The sequence below is a fragment of the Marmota monax genome, unplaced genomic scaffold (assembly GCF_021218885.2).
Source record: "Marmota monax isolate L192 unplaced genomic scaffold, Marmota_monax_Labrador192_F-V1.1 WCK01_AAM20220418_F8-fsc00055, whole genome shotgun sequence".
Lineage (NCBI taxonomy): Eukaryota > Metazoa > Chordata > Mammalia > Rodentia > Sciuridae > Marmota > Marmota monax.
Window position 1 is genome coordinate 3681674 of NW_026695205.1, and position 19920 is coordinate 3701593.

The 19920-nt window shown below is 38.0% G+C and overlaps 1 pseudogene; it reads right to left on the minus strand.

Moving 5' to 3' along the window:
* LOC124083372 (importin subunit alpha-8-like) overlaps positions 1-19920 on the minus strand; it is a 61111-nt pseudogene that overhangs the window by 9052 nt on the left and 32139 nt on the right.

A 19920-nucleotide genomic window follows, 5' to 3' on the forward strand; every position in this document is an offset into this window, starting at 1 on the left:
ATCTACTGGTTTGGAAACTATTTCCATCTTCATATTAAAAATACTATTTTATTAAAAATTTCTTGGAGATCTGATGACATTTGCAGATTGAATTGGAAAGTCAAGTATAATGAGAGGTTCCCTCTTATGTACATATGGGTTTTAAAGTTAGATCTGGCTTCAGCTCTCAGGTCTGCAATTAACTAGCTGTGTGAGCAAATTCCTGAATTTATTATCATTAAAAGCACTGAAAACTTTCTGGTTAAATCTCATAGACATACGTCAATTCTTTGACTGCTCCGAATTATTTGATGCTAAAAACAGCTCCCTACCACTGAAATTTTATTTTCCTTCTACATTTTTGGGTGTCCCTTGTCAGTCACCTTTTCAGGCTTTGACTTTCAAATACTGACGTTCTTCAGAGTTCTGAAATAGGCGCTTTTCTTTTCACTTCACATTCTTCCTTGGTATCATTAGCCTTTCCCATTTTCAGACATCCAAAGTATTAGCTTACAGCTGTCTCATAAGGACCAAGTATGTGCACAAATATCTACTCAACATAAACATATAAACATCCCAGAGAAACTGTAAGCAGATCATGTGTCCTAACAGGAACTTTTTACCTCTTTCACAGCCTATTTTCTACTGTTCCCTGTGTCAAAGAAGGCATCATGATGCACTGAGCCAACCATTTCATAACCCTGTATCATATTTACTCCATTCTCACCTTTGTGTTGCTCTTCTCTGATGGGTAACAAAGTCTTATCCCCATCTACCTCCTATGCCTCTCAAATCTGCCTACTTCCCTTATTTGCACTGCCTTTACCCTGGTTCCATGGAAAATATCCTCTCTCTCTGGGATCTCCTTCGCCATCTCCTGTCTCATTACACCCACATCAGGCTGGCTCCTTCTTACCCTGCATGCTGCATAGAGGTAACTTCCCTTTTTAATCTCTCTTGGTTTGCTGCCAGAGCCCACAGGATAGGGGTCTACACATTACAAGGCCTTTTATTTTCTGGTTTCTACTCACCTCAACAGACTCATCTCTAAGTGCTCCCTCTCCTGCATTTTACAGAGTGAATATATTTAACCACTTGCGGTTCCAACACCTGGCCTCCACACACACTATTCTATTTGCCTAGAATATGATTCCATCTTCTTTGCCCCAATATTTACTATTTGTATTTAAGTTTTACTTCAGTATAATCATTTCCAACAAAATTTGAAAACATGCAATGGGTAGAAGGAGTGAAAGGGAGATGAGGAAATAAACATATGCCTTAGCTCACAAAGCAAGCAGGGATCTAGATTTGCAATTAGAGCTCATGGGAGATTCAAAAGGTCTTGTTTTTATAAGATGGGACAAGATGAGTATTTTTTCAAGTTTAGTGGGAAGGTGTCTACAAAGAGAGGAACAGGCAGAACTGACGGCAAAGGTCAGTGCAAAGGTAGATGGAAGGAACTAAGAAGCATAGGGTTGAGTCTCACGTGGGAAAGGAAACCTCCATGGGGGTTGCAGGACCAAGCATGGGTAGAGGCAGAAATAGGTAGTTCTCTTGGGGTGGGGAGACAGGAAGTTAAGGGAGCTCCTGTAAGACAGCTTGTGTGTCTCCAAAGAGGTAGGAGGAAAATTTGATGGAATCAATCATAGGAAGATGGTGAGGAAGTAATTTGGGGGAAAACAGAAATCTGAAATAGCCACAGAGAAGTATACAAAATAAAGAAGTGGGAGACTAGGAACTGAATTTGTTGCAATTATAAATATTTTTTTAAATTGTCTGTTATATTCTTAGATTGTGTCCCAAGCTTAAGTCTTGATAAGATAAAATCATGCCATCACTAGAGTATGCTTACACCTACAGCATTGCTATGGAAGATAGTTAATGAGCAAGTCTGAGGATTTGGAGTAAATTAGTGTTTTACTCTAGTGAATTCTGACTGTCACTAAAGGAGAAAGTCATATACTCAAAGGACTTTCGTGGGAGCCAGAGAAAAAGGCCTTGATAAGTTTAATTTGTGAGAATTAATCCTGAGGCAGAAGATAAACATTTGGGGCACTGGCTAGGACAACAAGCCACCAGACACATGTCTGGAAAGATCCAGCAATTTGATTCTACTTGGTCCAGAGTTGGTTAAACTGAGAATTGTACCAGTTAAAATTAATAAGAGATTTAGAATTAAGTGTATTAATAATGATATACTAGTACTAGTCAATTGTTAGACCTATATATTAATAAGAATGTAATACCTCCTGTGACTGATTCAAAATACTAAAATTACAATTGTATAAATTTCTACTTTGTTTAAAGTATATTGTTTTAGAAAAAGCTACTATTGCTGACTTAAATCGCTACTACTCTTACAACTTAATAATAAAAGACAACCCAATTAAAAAATGGGCAAAAAGCCGTCCCTTGCCAGGTGGTTTCTTTCTTCCAGTCAGTATGCCTACCTTAGATGCTCCAGAAGAGGGACTAAGAAAATTCAAGTATCAAGGCAAAGATGTATCTGTGAGGTGGCAACAGAGATAGCAATCAGTCTGAATCTCTGGAAGGCCAAGGAAGATGAATAAGTGTTAAAGAGAAGGAATACCCCTCATTTTTCCCCCAACCGAGCTTCTGAAAAACCAGCCAAAGGCATCAGCCTCACACTGATTGAAATAATCAAAGATGTGAATAGCTCCAATCCAGTCCTATGTTTTCATGTCATCTGGGCAGCCAGGAAAATGTGATTCCAGGAAAGAAGCCCTTCTCTCAGACTGATTATCAAAGCAGAACTCTTTTCCAGAGTTATCTTCTTCTAGAGAAGATAATGCTAAGTGAAGTTAGCCAATCCCAAAAAAAACCAAATACCAAATGTTGTCTTTGATATAAGGAGGCTGATTCATAGTGGGATAGGGAGCAGGAGCACGGGAGGAACAGATGAACTCTAGATAGGGCAGGGGGGTTGGAGGGGAAGGGAGGGGGCATGGGGTTATTTTTGATGGTGGAATGAGATGATCTTTATTATCCAAAACAGGTATGAAGACATGGATTGGTGTGAATATACTGTATATACAACCAGAGATATGAAAAATTGTGCTCTATATGTATAATAAGAATTGTAATGCATTCCACTGTCATATATAAATAAAAAATAAATTTAAAAAGTGTTGAACATTTTATTAAATTTTAAAAACTTATATTTGTGATATGGTAAGAAATAGGAGTGCTGCTTCTCAAATTATCCTTTCATATTTAGTTAATGCTGCAGTTTTTTATTAAGTACTTCATGTGTTCACAGTTTTGGTTTAGTGCAAAGGTAGATGGGGAAACTGTGTCATCATCTTCTTTCTCACCAAAATGTCTCTCAAAGATTTTCAGAGCATAGGCTGGGATTGTGGCTCAGCAGTAGCGTTCTCGCCCAGCACATGTAAGGCTCTGGATTAGATCCTCAGCACAACATAAAAATAAATAAGTAAAATAAAGGTATTATGTCCAACTGCAACTAAAAAAAATAAATATTAAAAAAAAAGATTTTCAGAGCAGTCTGGCCAATCTGATGGTCCTGGTGAAGTTGTAAAGCCTTAATTCTGTTGACCTTCTGAGTTCTTCTACCACATAGGCTTTCCTTCTCAAACAGTTTCTCTACCAGGAGCCTGTAAGAGATGACACTGAGGATGATGAGAGTAATCTTCCATAATTGGGATAATGAGTATATTCAACTGTGGCCCCAAGATTCCAGAGTGGACAAGTGGGAACAACTGGTCCACAGTGGCCCCCCATTGCAAAGTCGGCCACCATCCAGACAGATTCCTTCTGGACTTTGAATCCTCATTTTTTAACAGAGCCACTGAGGAGGCAGATTAAAAGCCATCAGCTGCCAGATGTGCTGATGAGTGTCAGAGCAGTGAATAAATCATTGCTTTGGACTGTCCTGGACAGTGGATGCCCCCCTTGGGAATTTCTGATGCAAAGGTGCCAAGAAAACTGCCCATTCGGGGTGGCGCCTGTTAAGAGGAAAAATTCTGTGCCTCTGGGTTCAAACTCTAGCTGCCCGGAGGTAAATAGATATGGACATGCTCAGAGCCTTGAGGCATCAGCTGCCTGGAAGCAGAAGAGATTGAGCATGAGCTGATAACCTTTAATTGGGCTGCTCCCCTCCTGAACCTCTTTTTTGTTTATCTTGAAGAAGCTTTCTCACAAAAAATCTTTTTGATTTTTAAACCTATATAATAAACTTGTGAGCCTGCTCTGGTGACAGTCATGCCTCATCAGGGCTGGCTTTCCCACTGGGTCCCCCTTTCTCTATATTTGTGTTTTCATCTTATTTCCAATCCTCTCACCACCTATATCCAGAGAACTGATCAAACATTGCAACAGATGGGCCCCAGTGGCCACCTTGCTCAGAGCCCAGGCTGCATCCTTTTGGGTAGAACGCTCAAGGCGCTTCATTAGGTGGGTTAACACATTCAGCATGCCTGCATTGATGGCCAGTTGGGTCTGTGATCTATACCTGTGACAACATTCCCCATGGTATGGAGAGAAAGGGTCAAGATGTTGAGTTTTGAGCTGGTGATAAGCTCTACCAGCCTGGACAGAAACTCCTGGGTCAACCTCTTGGCTGGTGTGCTCATTGCAGCCATTGGTGAAGTAGGACAACCCAGTGGGTATCTGAGAAAATCTCCCTATTACAATGTGGTAAGAGGTAGGAGGGGATGGACAGCATTTGCTTGACTGTTTTCTTGAAAGAATATGGCCTCTTGTTTCAGCACAGGTTGAACAAGGACCATGTGACATTCCACAGAAATGATTGGTATGGTTGATAAAACCAGGACCAGCAGATGTGGGATGCATTGCTTGAGATAATGACATCTCTGAATTCTGGGTCATCACATACTATGTTACCAAGAGCCTGCTCACACACAGTCACAGGGGCAGAAGACAGGAGCTCAGTCAAGGATGAGATGGTGCCCTCCACAACAGCTCAGACATGTTCTGAAGTCCCTGAAGCAATGTTGGTCAGAGCCCAGGCTGCCTGGAACTGCAGGTAGGGGTGAAGTGACCACTTAGTAATTTACCTGCAAATGCCATGATTTTATTCTCTTTTATTGCTGAGTAATATTCCATGTGTATATCTGCCACATTTTTTTATCCATTCATCTATTGAAGGGCACCTAGATTGGTTCCACAGTTTACCTATTGTGAATTGTGCTGCTATAAACATTGATGAGGCTGTGTCCTTGTAGTATGCTGTTTTTAAGTCCTTTGGGTATAGACCAAGGAGAGGGATAGCTGGTCAAATGGTGGTTCCATTCCCAATTTTCCAAGAAATCACCATACTCCTTTCCATGTTGGCTGCGCCAATTTGCAGTCCCATCAGCAGTGTATGAGTGTGCCTTTTCCCCCACATCCTCGACAACACTTATTGTTGTTTGTATGCATAATAGCTGCCATTCTGACTGGAGTCAGATGAAATCTTAGAGTGGTTTTAATTTGAATTTCTCTATTTGCTAGTGATGATGAACATTTTTTCATGTGTTTGTTGATTGATTGTACATCATGTTCTGAGAAGTGTCTCTCTTCAGGTCCTTGGCCCATTTATTGATTAGGTTATTTGGTTTTTGGTTTTTTTTTTTTTTTTTGTGTGTTTAGCTTTTTGAGTTCTTTATATACCCTAGAGATTAGTGCTGTATCTGGTGTGTGAGGGGTAAAGATTCGCTCCCAAGATGTAGGCTCTCTATTCACCTCACAGATTATTTCTTTTGCTAAGAAGAAACTTTTTAGTTTGAGTCCATCCCATTTATTGATTCTTGATTTTAATTCTTGCACCAGGAGTCTTATTAAGGAAGTTGGGGCCTAATCCCACATAATGGAGATAGGCCTACTTTTCTTCTATTAGATGTAGATTTTATTCCTAAATCCTTGATCCATTTTGAGTTAAGTTTTGTGCATGGTGAGAGATAGGGATTTAATTTCATTTTGCTGCATATGGATTTCCAGTTTCTCCTTAATAAAAACTGCAGCATTAACTAAATATGAAAGGATAACATGAGAAGTGGCACTCCTATTTCTTACCATATTACAAATGTAAAACTTTTAAAATTTCATAAAACATTCAACACTTTTGTAAAAAAAAAAAAAAAGAAAGAAAATAGGCAAAGGATTTGGATAGATATTTCTCCAGAAAGATATACAAATAAGCATTAATTACATGAAAAAAATGCCCTACATCATTAATTATTGGAAAAATGCGAATCAAAACAACAAACTACTATCCCATATCTGCTAGGATGGATATCATCAAAAAGCCCAATACTAGCAAGTGTTGGTGAAGATGGAGAGAAATTTGAAAACTCCTGTATTATAGGCAAGAATGTTAAATGGGAAAACTTATTTAGAGAACAGTTAGGCAGCTCCTCAAAATGTTATCTTATGATCCAGCAACCCATTCCTAGTTATATGCAAAAGAGAAATGAACACATATTTACACGCACACACACACACACACACACACAGAAGCATGTCCACAGAATGTCCACAGAAGCACCATTTATAACAACCAAGAAATGGAAACAACCCAAATGTCAATAGCTGATGAATGGATAAAGTGTGATGGATCTAACAATAAAATATTATTCATTCACAAAAAAGAATGAGTTACTAATCCATGCTATAACATTAAATAAAAAAATAACATAAAAACATAAATAAAAAAGCCAGATACCAAAAGCCACAGTCTGTATTATTCTATTCATATGAAATGTACGAATCATGAAAATCTATAGAAACAGAAAGTATTGGCTGCTCAGGACTCAGAGGAGTTAGGAGAGAAGGAAGAAGGAGTCAGGGAATGACTGCTGATGCATAAGGGGTTTCTATTGGAGGGAGAACAGAGTTCTAAAATTAGATTGTGGTAATGATTGCACAGTCCTGTTACTATGTATCAAAAAACACACTGTACATTTTAAATTGGTAATTTATGGTACGTTAGTTGCATCTCAACAAAAGTCAATTTCTTTATTAAAAAAAGAAATAAAGAAAAGAAATAGTAACTTCATGACCTTTTAATCAATACTGTTGGTTATACATGTGTTTGATAATCAGGGTCAGAACTGATACTCATTTAAGCCAAAAGGATTTTACTTTTCTCACAAAACAAAAAGCCCAAGGGGAGGTGACTGTTCTTGGCTCTGGTGCTCCATGGTGCCTGCATGGAGTCAGGCTTTTGGGTCCCTGGATCCTTCTGTTGAACACCTGATGATCACAAGGTGAAAGCTAAGTCTCCACACATCACCATCAAAGCCAGAACAAAACACAAGAAGGATAATAAGAGTCACTTATTTCTGTTTTAGTCAGCTTTTTCACTGCTGTGACTAAAGAATCTGACCATAAAACTATAGAGGAAGGAAAATTTATTTGAGGGCTCATAGTTTCAGAGGTCTTAGTCCATAGAAGGCTGGCTCCATTTCTCACGGCTCAAGATGAGGCTGAACATCATGGCAGAGTGGGTGGCAGAGGGAAGCAACTCACATCATGGTAATCAAGAAGCAGAGAGACAGAGACTCCGCTCTCTAGATACAAAATATATACACTATAGACATCCCCTAATTCCCATCTCCTCCAGCCACACCCCACCACTTTAATTCATCCCATCAGGGATTAACTCACTGATTGATTACAACGCAATCATTTCTTCTCTGAACCTTCCTGCATTGTGAGTTTTGGGAGGACACCTCACATCCAAACCATAACACTGTCCTTTGTTATTATGAAAGTAAAAGCTTTCCAAGATATACCTGCAGAAACACTTGCACCTTATGGGTCAGAACTGTATCACACAGCCATCCCACCTGCAAGGTCTGCTAAAAATGTATTTTCACACTAGTGCCCCAAATGAAGTAGGAGTTTTCAGGCCATGAAGGGTAAAAGGATACTGGGTAGAAAATAAGTGTCTGTTTGAACTTCTCTCTTCATGCACATACCTTGACAACCCTACTAGCACAGAATTATATATGCAATCTTGATTTCAAAACACAGAATCGATACCAGTGTCCTAATCAGTAAAAGAAGTAGGCCAATCACCCTTCCCTTCACCTTTACTCATCCCTTTCCTGTCCACTGTGACGGCTCTCATGACACTAAGGCTATCTTCTGAATGCTTCACTTTCTAGTAGTCTCTGGAAATCCCCATTTTGGATGTGTATTGAGTAAAGAAAAAACACAACCACACAAATCCTGACCATATGTGAAATGCTCTCTGATTTCATAAGGAGGAAGGAAGCTTGATTTCTCTGGCCATAACCTGCCTGCTTCACATCCTCCAAACCCTCTACACACACTCACACACACATACACATGAATTTCCTCCACAGACATATGTCAGTCGCTCTTTGGTCTCTCTCTATATTTACCTCATCCTCATTTTTACTGAAATAAATCCCAATATTATATCCATGTTAAAATAACCTTCATCTTTCAGAAAGAGTCGAATGTGGTGGGATTGTGGCTATTATCAGATAGATGAAGAGTTCTCTCAGAAACCATTCTGCTTCAGAGCTGCACACAGACCTGATAGTTTCTACCACCCTGTTTGAGAGTTTCCTCTAATTGAGGGAATACCTTGTTCCAGACACTATGATAAATTCCTAAGGCTCAACATCACTACTGCCCACATTAACCTCTGAGGTTAGTGTCCTGGACCCAGAGTAGTTGAGTTACTTCCCCCCATGCACACACAACCAATTATTTGCAGGCCTGAGAATTAAAGCCAGAGCTTTCTAATTTTAAAACCCACATGCGTAATGCAAGAGAGGGAACATCTCTCCTTATTCTTTCAAATTCAATCAGTGAATGTCATCAGACCTCTAAGAGACTTTTAGCAAAAGTAATAATCTTTTTTTTTTTTAATATTAAGGTGAAAATAGTTTCCAAACCAGTAAATGTCATTATCTGGAAATAGACTCTTCATTGACATTTAAGGATGAGTAATGCAATGATCTGCTTCAGGATCCATGTCATGGAGCCATCTTCATGCTCAGTCTGTTACACATGGATTTCTTTTTGCTCTTTATAACACAATGGTCCAATACATACTCACGTAAAATTTTATTTTCTAAAAATGAAATACTAAATACCAAATGTACTTACAAAAAAAATTTATATTATCCGTTGAGGTAATTTGAAGAATGATATAACATCCCTGACTGATTTACTTTTAAAACTTTATTTTTAACTATTAATTCACTGAATTTCTGTAACTCTTAAATGATAAAGAAATTTTGAGCAGAAGCTTTTGAGATTTAATTAAATTGGAGTCCTTGATATAATTTTTTAAAATCATTTGGTGTTTAGAAATGTAGGTGGGTAGTATATTCCTTAAAGTCATGAAGTACAATGCTATTGACTATTTATTCACCAAGACAGATGAATATACAGCTCATTTATTCTTAGGAAACAACTAATCATTGACATCTCTGATTATGTCACTCCTCATTATTTTGTAGGACACAATCTCTGAGATTCTTCTGATACAGAAGAATAATGTAGTTCTCAGATTTTGCAATAACCTTCCCCAAAATATTCTAGTTAAGAATATTGTAACTTGAAATTATATTTTACACAAGGATGTGATCCTAACACGAGCTACTGGGTCAGCACCAAATATTGGCTAGAAAATACATAGAATTTCAATACACTTCTGGTGAATCTAGTTGCCATACACTCTAATGTTTTAAAGGTAAAATACATTCAAACTGATTATTCAGGACATCAAAGTCACGTGCTCCCCACTGAGACTCTGAAATAAGGACAACACATTTCATTTTACTTTCCGTTCATTTTATGTCAAAAAGTATTTCTTGAACATTGTCTATACACCTACACCTCTTTCTTCACCTCCTACCTAATGAGGAAAGGAAGAAGTACCTCTCTACCACTCCCACAGCTCATAATTCCACATGGTGAGGCTGAAAATACAAGAACGCAGATTGAGATCCCCGCCACCAACACCCAACTTTCTTTTGCTTTTTCCTCTCTAGCTTCCATATATGAGAGAAAACACAGGATCCTTGACCTTCTGAGTTTGGCATTTTTTGCTTAAGATAATAATCTCTAGTTCCATTCATTTTCCTGAAAATGACATAATTTCACTTTCTTTATGGCTGAGTAAACCCCACTGTGTGTGGGGTGTGTGTGTGTGTATACACATACTACATTTTCTTGATCTGTTCATCTGTTGGTGGACACCTAGGATAGTTCCATAGTTTGGCTATTGTGAATTATGCTGCTGTTAACATGGAGATGCAGGTATCATTTTAGTAGTATGACTTTAATTCTTCAGGATAAATACTGAGAAATGATATAGCTGGCTCATAGGGTGATCCATGCCTAATCTTTGGAGACACCTTCATACTGATTTCCATAGCAGTTGTATTAATTTATAGTCCTATCAACAGTGTGAGTGGTCCTTTTTCTTCACAGACCCTCCAGCATGTATTGTTTGTATTCCTGATGACTGTCATTCTGACTAGTATGAGATGAAATCTCAGTGTAGTTTTGATTTGCATTTCCCTAATTGCTAATGATGTTGAACATTTTTTTGTATGTTTATTGGCCATTTGTATTTCTTCTTTTGAGAAGTATCTATTTAATTAATTTGCCCATTTATTCATAAGGTTATTTGGTTTTGGAGTGTTAAGTTTTTTGAGTTCTTCATATATTCCAGATATTAACCCTCTGTCCAAAAAGTAGCTAGCAAAGATTTTTTTCCCATTCCATAGGTTATTTCTTCACAGCCCTAATTATTTCCTTTACTATACAGAAGCTTTTTAATTTGATGCCATCCCACTTACTAACTCTTGGCATTATTTCCTGAGCTTTTAGGGTCTTATTGAGAAAGTCACTGCCTGTGCCTATTTGCTGTAGTGTTGACCTTACATTTTCTAGAAGTTTTTTTGTGTGTATGTGATGCTGGGGATTGGACCCCAGGCCTTATGCATGTGAGGCAAGTACTCTACCATCTGAGCTATATTCCCAGCCCCTTACACTTTCTTTTAGGAGTTTTTTAGGTTCTGGTCTAATTCCTAGGCCTTTCTTCCATTTTGAGTTGACTTTTGTGCAGGGTAAGAGATAAGGGTCTAGTCTCATTCTTCTATATGTGAATAACCAGTTTTTCCCAGCACCGTGTGTTAAAAACGCTCTTTTTCCCAGTGCTTGTTTTCGGTACTTTTGTCAGAGATCAGATGACTGTAGTTTGTCTTTATCTTCTATTCCATACCATTGGTCTATGTGTCTGTTTTTATGCCAATACCATGCAGTTTTGGGTATTGTAGCTCTGTAGTATAATTTGAAGCCAGGTATTGTGATGCCTTCAGCATTGCTTCTTTAGCGTAGAATTGCTTGATTAAAACAACTACACTAAAAATGCTAAAAATGAGGAAAATAGAAACAAATATGTATGTGTATACACATCCAAGAACTAATCAGCATAGCAAGAACACACACACCAAGGAGGGGGGGCCAATTCTTAATGAAAAATGAAGCAATCCTCTCTACTGACGTGGTCAAAATAGTTTATGAGAATGTATGGTCCTTGTCTATGCTTAACTGTCTTTCTTTCCATTTCTTCTTGGGTTATATACTGAATGAGATGGCTGGGGGTTGTAAACTCCTTCCCTATTTTTGTGTTGCTCACCAAGCTGCCAATTGGAGTGGCCTAAGATTGACACTGGTTGAAATAACTCAGCTTCCTTTCTCACCACTATGAGGTAGAATGGAGTGGAATGTACTGTCAGTTGGAGTTCTGTCTGCATAGAGCAATCCATGCACTCCCAGGGTGAAGCTTCTGCAGAGTTCTATGAGTGGAGTTCAAGCAGGTGGGGCTTAGGTCTAATCAGGCCTCAGGGGCTTTTTTGGGTGGTGTTTGCTCTGGTGAAATTAGATCAACACACCCCTAGGGCCTTGCAGATGCCAATCTCAGGAGCCTCCCCAAAATTCTACTCATGGGGCAAGGAAGTCAATCCTCCACATACTCTGCTGCCCAGCAGCCCTCCCAGACTTAGTCCCTGAGAGTTTTCACACCCAGCTATTCAGATTTCCAACCTGCTTCAGCTAGTCACATGAGCTGCCAGACTCAAAGGAGAAGTGAGTTAGGCTCAAATTTGCTTTTCCAACTTGAATTCCCCTGGATACAATCTTCTCTGTGCCAGTTTCACTCACATTCTGCTAAGTACACACTAGGCCACATGGCAGGTACTTGCCAGGATACCTTGGCAATGTTTGTTCTGATCTCCCAGCTCCCCAGCAGCAGCTGCAGAGAGGTCCCTCAAATGACTCTACCTCAGCTCTCCAGTCCCCTCAAGAAACAGAGCAGTGGCCTGAACTTAGTTCACAGAGCAGTCTCTGAATCAGTTAAGTTCAGGCCATGTTTATGATCTCAGGTTTTTCCCATAGCAAACCTATCCATTGTATTTCTCTATGTGTTCTCCCCTCCTCTGTGGTGAACCAGCACCACTGCCACTGCCACAATCAGCTCAGCTCCAGTGTTCTCTTTTTCTTTGTTCAATATACCCAGATGTCTGAGTCGCTAAGATACTCTGTCTGCACTATTGAATTTTAGTGAAATCACTCCTTCACTCATCTTGCTGAGAAGCAGTACTCTGCTGCTTGAATCCCAAGTCATGGAGCAACTATGAATGCAGCCTTTCTCTACTCCTCCATCTTTAAAGCAAAATACAATTTTTAAAAGGACCTATTGGCTGTGTACTACAAAACTTGAGGGATAAAACTAGTTATAGACATCAAATGGCTTGTTGGTCCAAACAATATAATCAGATTGCTTTCCCTTCCATATGTGGACTCTGCTTGTCTCAAAAATTCTCTTCTAAAAACAGTCTTCTCACCTGTGACTAGGGAAAATGGCCCCTGGAAGTACAAAATTAATTTCATTTATTCCTACTTGTTCTAGTAGAAAAGGCCTAATTTGGTATGTCAGTTTGGCTAACATTTTAGTTCTTCTAAAGTGGTTACAAAATTTAGACATTTTGCTCTATAATTCTTATAGAACCTCATAGAATAGAAAAAGATGGAAACAACTCTTAAAAAATACATTCTTTAATTTAAAACTTTCCCACATAAGCCCAAAAAAAACCCTTCTAGATTTAGATGGTTTCACAAGTGAATTCTTTCATATATTCAAAGAAGAAAGAATACCAATCTTACATAAAACAGAAGTGAAATTTTACCAATTTGTTTTATGAGGCCTGATACCAAAACCCAAAAACACATTTTTTAAAAATGAAAATTGAAGGCTAACATTTTTTTATGAACACAGAATTTAAAAAGCCTCTACACAGTGCTAGCCAATGATACCCACCAAATAGAACAAAGATGATCATAATCAAAGAGGTTTATCCTCAAAATGCATCATTAGGTCAACTTCAGAAAACCAATCAATGAATGGGTTTCACCACATTAACAAAAGAGGAAAAATTATCATCATCTCAGAATAAAGAAAGAACACATGATAAAATTTAACAAATGTATTTATTACAGTTTGCTAGTTGCTCAAATATAAAGTTTATACTATAGTATGCAAACTTTATATTACTACATTCAAAGCAATTGTTAACTAAATTACTCAGTGATCAGGAAGCTGTGTTTAAGCATTTTACATAATATTATAATGTTATTTGTGCAAACAATAGAAAACTACACACACACACACACACACACACACATACATTCTATAAAGTTTGGATGTTTAAAACCAAAAATCTTCCTTTTCCTGGGACCTCCTCCTTCCAAGGCAGATACTGGCCACTACTGTCACACTGGCATGTCCTGGAAAACTGACCAAAGCCAGCAGACCCCTTGCACCCCCAAGGATTCCAGCCCAGGCTGAGGCAAAATCCAATACCCTACACCAATTTTTTGTGCATATACAATGAAATTTCCCTTTTTCTGAGTAATGGTGCCTATTGATTCTCATTGCTTCAGTGTCTGGCAACAGTAATCAGTTTCACCTCCCTAAGAGTAATTGAGATGCCCTTGCTGCTTTTTTCTTTGTTGTCAGCATGCGTGACCTGCACACCAAGATATAGTTCATCAACTTGCAACTAGTTTAGAGGAAAGATCTCCTCTAAACTCTTCCTGGTCACATCCTTGTTGTCCTCATTGAGAAAAGACACTCTTCCAAAATCATCACCATGGTACTGATGGCAGCTGTCTTCTCTGGCCATGATGACTACCTCACCTTTTCTTTGCAGCAGCAAACACTGACTACACAGGCCTTCCTTTTTGTCTGAGACCTACAAGTAACTCCTCCATTAGCAATAACTCTTCTCTGCCCCACTATAACTATCAGCCAACTACCAACACTCTGTTGGGATCCAATTGCTGTTATCAGGATAATTTGACCTCCAGCCTACAAATCAATGCTACCTGTGGCCACCTGCTGTAGTAGCACAAAGGAAACCAGTTCTATCTGAGTCATGTAACACCTAAATTAAGTCACAAAGTGAGGGGGGGGAGGCACCTACAATTTCAGACTCCAAACCCAAGGTGTGACCCAACTCCAAATAATGTCCTCAGAGTGAAGAGTGGTTATGGGGCACATAGCTGAATAATAAATCAATATCTATGAAACAGGAAAATGAATAAACCAATTATTTGATTTTTAAAAGGAGGAGGAAGTGCTCTACCTGAAGAAAACTTAACAGGGAAGACACTTATTAGGGTATGTTTGTGCTTCTTGCACTTGGGTAAATGTCAGAAAGCAGAAAGAATGACACTATCTAAACTGCCACTTATTCAGACTAAATGGTTGACTCATTGTTTTACATGCCTATGTTCTACATAAGAGGCTTCAATGGCAAAAGGACTTGCCCACGAACAGCTGTTTTAAGATACATTTTGCTTTTTCAGAATGCTCATGTCCCTCTCCATCTCAGTTCTTTCTTTGTCACACCATGGGATGTGACTATCTCACTATGTACTTGTGTTCCCAGAAGTACACCCATTACTCCTCTTACCATGCCATTCCAGATTTAAATTCTCCTTAGTAAGGATGGCCCAGCATCTGCAATCCAATGGCCAATCCCTGCCTGGGTCCTGGAAATGGGATCCATTGGGCTGACAGCAAAAGGATCAGATAAAGACACCAAATGTAGACTTTCTTCACCTCTCTCTTTCTGGCCTCGTTAGCACTTGTACTCACCCTCCATATATGGTAAATCTTCCTCTGCAAATCCATACCAGAAGTGAGCTTATTTTGTAACTCTGAGGGGAAACATGTTTGGGGCATGGAGTCTGCTCTAGTACTAGAGTCTGTTTCTGAGTCTCACAAATGCATCCTTGGTTAAGTAGAACAGAAGCCATAACAACCTGGATAAAACCACAAAGATATAAATGAGTCTTTGAGTACTTTATGGAATGCTTTATTTGAGAAGCGGCCATTCTAGAAAAGGTCAGCAAGATGATTTACCCCTCCAGACTTCCTAAAATGATCAGTATTATAAAGAGTAATTTGTTGTTATTTTTTTTAAAAAAAATGAAATAGTACATGCAGAGTGGTGGCGAGGGACCTTAAAATGGAATAATAGGGAGCTCCTTCCCATTACAGACCCTTGGCCAGTTATATCTCAAAATTGCCTCTATTAAGAGTTTCTTATGTTTCCATAAGTCCTATGCAGTTGCATATGTATATGTGTTTTAATAGCTATTTAGCTTGTTCCTTTGCTTTATACAAATGTATAGATATGACTTGTTCTGTATTTTTTAACACTAAGCTATCTTTATTATATGATTCTTAAAAGCCACATATATTATCTCCTATTGCTGGACACTTAGGGTGTTTATTTTTTCTCATTACAAATGATGCTGTAATATTTTGCACACACATCTCTTTGATTATATGGGTGCACACCCATTGGATGAATTCCTGAAATTCCTAGATAAGAAGCTATGTGGGTGGTTATTGCTAAATTGCCCTCCACAATGTACTTTGTACCATTTTGTGCTCATACAGGGAAAGTACACTGTATCCCTGTATCCTCAGTAACATTCTTGTATTAGTCAACTTTTTAATCTGAACTTTTCAACAATCTGATACGTAAAAAATGATACTTCTCTTGTTTTTTTTTTTAATTTCAATATGCATTTCTTTAATTGTGAATAAAGTTGAGTATACAGTCAGGTACATTTATTTCTCTGTGAAATGTCTATATTATTGGCTTTTTATTTTTATAGCATGACTATCTCTTGTTGACTTGTAAAAGTTCTTCTATGTTAAGAAAATTAGTATTTTCCTGGAGTGGTTTATATACATATAAATATATATGTTTACATATAATCATATACATATATGTGTATGTATATATATTGTAATTTTTCCAGTGGTCTTTTTACTCCATTTAGAATATTTGTTGCTATTCAGAAAGCTTCTCTTTTCTTTGATATATAGCTACTTATCAGTATTTTTTCTGCCTTTATGTTTTTATGTCTTGGTTAGAAAATTCTTCCTTACTCCCAAATTATTGATTTTTGAAAGCACATGTTTTTCTTGAATACTTTCTTCTTTTTGAAACACTTATTTTTACAATTTAAAGATTGGTAGAGATTCATCTATATTATTTTTCCCTAAATGGAAATAAAGTTGATCTAATACCAAACTAATAGTCTAATACCAAACTAATAGTCCCACTGATTTGGAAATTCACATGTAATCCTGTGTTATTCTGAGCCTATCTGTACACTTTGCTATCCTCTAGAGGCAGTGTGCACTATGCAAGCCTTCACAAGCTAAGAGGTGCCAAAAAATTGGTCCCTGTGGCCCCTAGGGCAGCTTAGCTATGGGCCTGAGGTCGCCCAAGACTTAGCTAAGCCAGCTGCCTCTGCAAGCAGCCTGATTAATTTCCCAGTATTTCATGAAAATATTTTCCTTTTCTATATGCACAGCACCCAAAGAAGGCTGGGGAGCACTGAGGCTGTGTGTAAGGATGTAGGCTTAAGTCATCTCTGGGCAAAAAGATATCTAGGTTCAAAGTTCTATCTTTATTAGTTATATACCTTGGGTAACTGATTAACTTTATGTTCCTTTGTTTTAAATGGGAATTAATGCAACTTGCTGTTATTATTATTTACTTGTTTTTCTTTTATTAGGAGTGGATATTGAATTATAACACAATTATTTATCCCCTAATACCTTACAGACACACTACTTTAACTATTAATATATGTTTTAAATCAATAGATTTCTTAATATTGAGCCATTTGTTCATTCCTATGCCTAATATATTTTGGGGTTTTTAAAAATTTTTTTTTATTATACATGAACACAATATCTTTATTTTGTTTATTTATTTTTTATGTGGTGCTGAGGATCGAACCCAGTGCTTCACATGTGCAAGGCAAGCACTCTGTCACTAGCTGCAACCCCAGCCCATATATTGTTTTCTATATTAATGGATGCCATTAACTAATTGTTAGTATTCACATTGATATTCAAAAATCACATTTTTCAGTTTTCTTTCCATCATTAACGTGTTTTGGTATAACTGTTTTCTGGTGTCACAGAGAATATTTGAAAGCTTTCCTTCTCTATGCATTGGAAGAGCTAAAATAACATTAAGAGGTCCAGAAATATCTGTAAAGATCTCTGAGCTTGGGATAGGGTTGTGTCTCAGTGGTAGAGCACTTGCCTTGAAAGTGTGAAACACTGGGTTTGATCCTGAGCACCACATAAAAAAATAAAGTTATTAGAAAAAAATCTCTTGGCTTGGTATTTCTTACTGAGTAACTCTTAGACAACTTTCTCTATTCTAAGAAAATCAATCTGTTTATATTTCATATCTTTGCTATTATCAAGTTTGGTGACTTACAGTTTCCTAGAAAGCTATCTATTTCAATGACATTTTCAAATGTATTTGTTTAGAATTGATCAAAGGATTCTACGATAACTCTTTCAAAGTCTTCTGTGTCTGTGGAAATTTTTCTATTCTAATATTCAATGTTGTAAACACATTCATATAATTGATAAAGTAACATGCAAATCTAACCCCTCCCAAAAATCTATTAGTATCTAGTATCTACTTAACATTATAATTGAATTGAGTAATAAGCAAAATTTTAGAGTTTTCTATATATCTCCTTTCATCAACCATAACTTGATAAGTATTTTGGTCAGCAAATATGTATTAATAATCTACTAAATAATGTTCTAGGTAACAGAAACAGAGTGGAGAAAGGGGTTTACGTACCCAAACATAATCGGAAACTTGCTCATAGTAATACAGTCATTAAATTTAGTTAGAGCTATAAATAGAAATATATCACTTTACTGAGGGATATTCATTGCAACAATTTCAAGAAAGGGAAAAAGAGACATTCAGTAACTGGATTTAGCTTGGTGTTTGCAACCTGGTATCCCTTAATACCATACAGACACACTACCTTGAAGACCCCAATGTCAGGGTCTTGCCCAAGGCAAGACTTACAAAGTCTGAGAACCTATCTACCACTTCCTCAACCACATTTTTGCATGCCTTGTAAATACAACTAGTGCTTTTCTTAAATAATAACCTATTCAATTTTATAGAATTTTTCTGTATACAAAAGTTTTCATTCAATGCAGTACATAGGTAAATAACGCACAGCTTGTTGGTGATCCTGAGGGACTCTCCCTATCAGGTTCAGGATATAAGCATCTCCTCTTACTGTATCTTCTGTACTATTTATTGCCAATTTCTCTCAGTGATACTAGTGGTAAATATGTTGGATATACCCCCTGTGCCAGCTATTAATTTACTACATTTCCACATAAAATTGACCTTTGTTGCCTGTGAGAATGAAGTTAGACCCTGAAATATTTCTCTTTGGACAGCTAACATAATGTTAATGAAGGACACTGGAGAGATGCTAAAAAGAAGGTTCTCATCCTGAATCCAATGTGTTCCTCTGGGCAGCCTCCTGCCATACTTGCAGATTCTGTCTGGATCCAGCAGCACACATGGTTTCTGTAGTAGCAACACCTCTCAGTGGCCAAAAGCACATAGCAATTTCCTTGGACCAGCAGCACATGGCATCTTCCCAAGGGAAACTTCCCCTAGAATGCTCTCTGCCAGACCAGTAACTCCTCATAGACTGTTTCATAGCCTCAGCAAATTTCACCTTCCAATAAGTCACAACACAATCTCTGCAAAGTCTGGATCACAGACCTGAGGAGAGGTTTGAATCAGCTTTGCATCACACTAATGAAATACATGACGCAGGCCACTTTTGAAGTAAAAAAAGAGGTTTAATATGGTTTGGGCCTCTGGCAAAGGTGACACTTCAAAACAAGAGCCCACGTTGGAGCATATGCTCATGTCTCAAGCCAGGAAGCAATGAGAGACTGAGAGACTGGGGTACCTCAACTCCCTTTGAGGGCACACCACCAATGACCTAAGGACCTCCCCCTATGCCTTACTTCTTAAAGGTCCACTGCACCTCCCAATATGGCCACGTGGGGTCTAAGCCTTTAAACACATGGCCCTTAGGGGGCATTCAACAATAAAATGGTGGCAAAAGGAAAGAGAGGTTTTCCAGAACCTGGTGACCTATCTTCCTTGAGTAATCTACCTCTTCTCTAGGGGTGGTAGCTGCAACCCATATCTGCTATTATTAGCTGTTATGGGCTGAATTCTTTCCTAAAAGAACAGAACAGGTGGAAGTCCTGACCCCAGAGTTTCTTTTTTCTCCCTCACTTTTTAAAAATTGTAGTTGTACATATTGATGGGATTTGTTGTTACACATTTGTGCATGTATACAATATAACAATATAATTTGGCCAGTATGGCTCCCCAGACTCCCCTTTCCTCCCTCACTCCTCCCCACACCTTGGTTCTTTTCCTATACTGATCTCTTTTTGATTTTCAAGATCCATCCTCATCTTTGTTTTCCTTTTTTCTCTCGAGCTTCTGCATA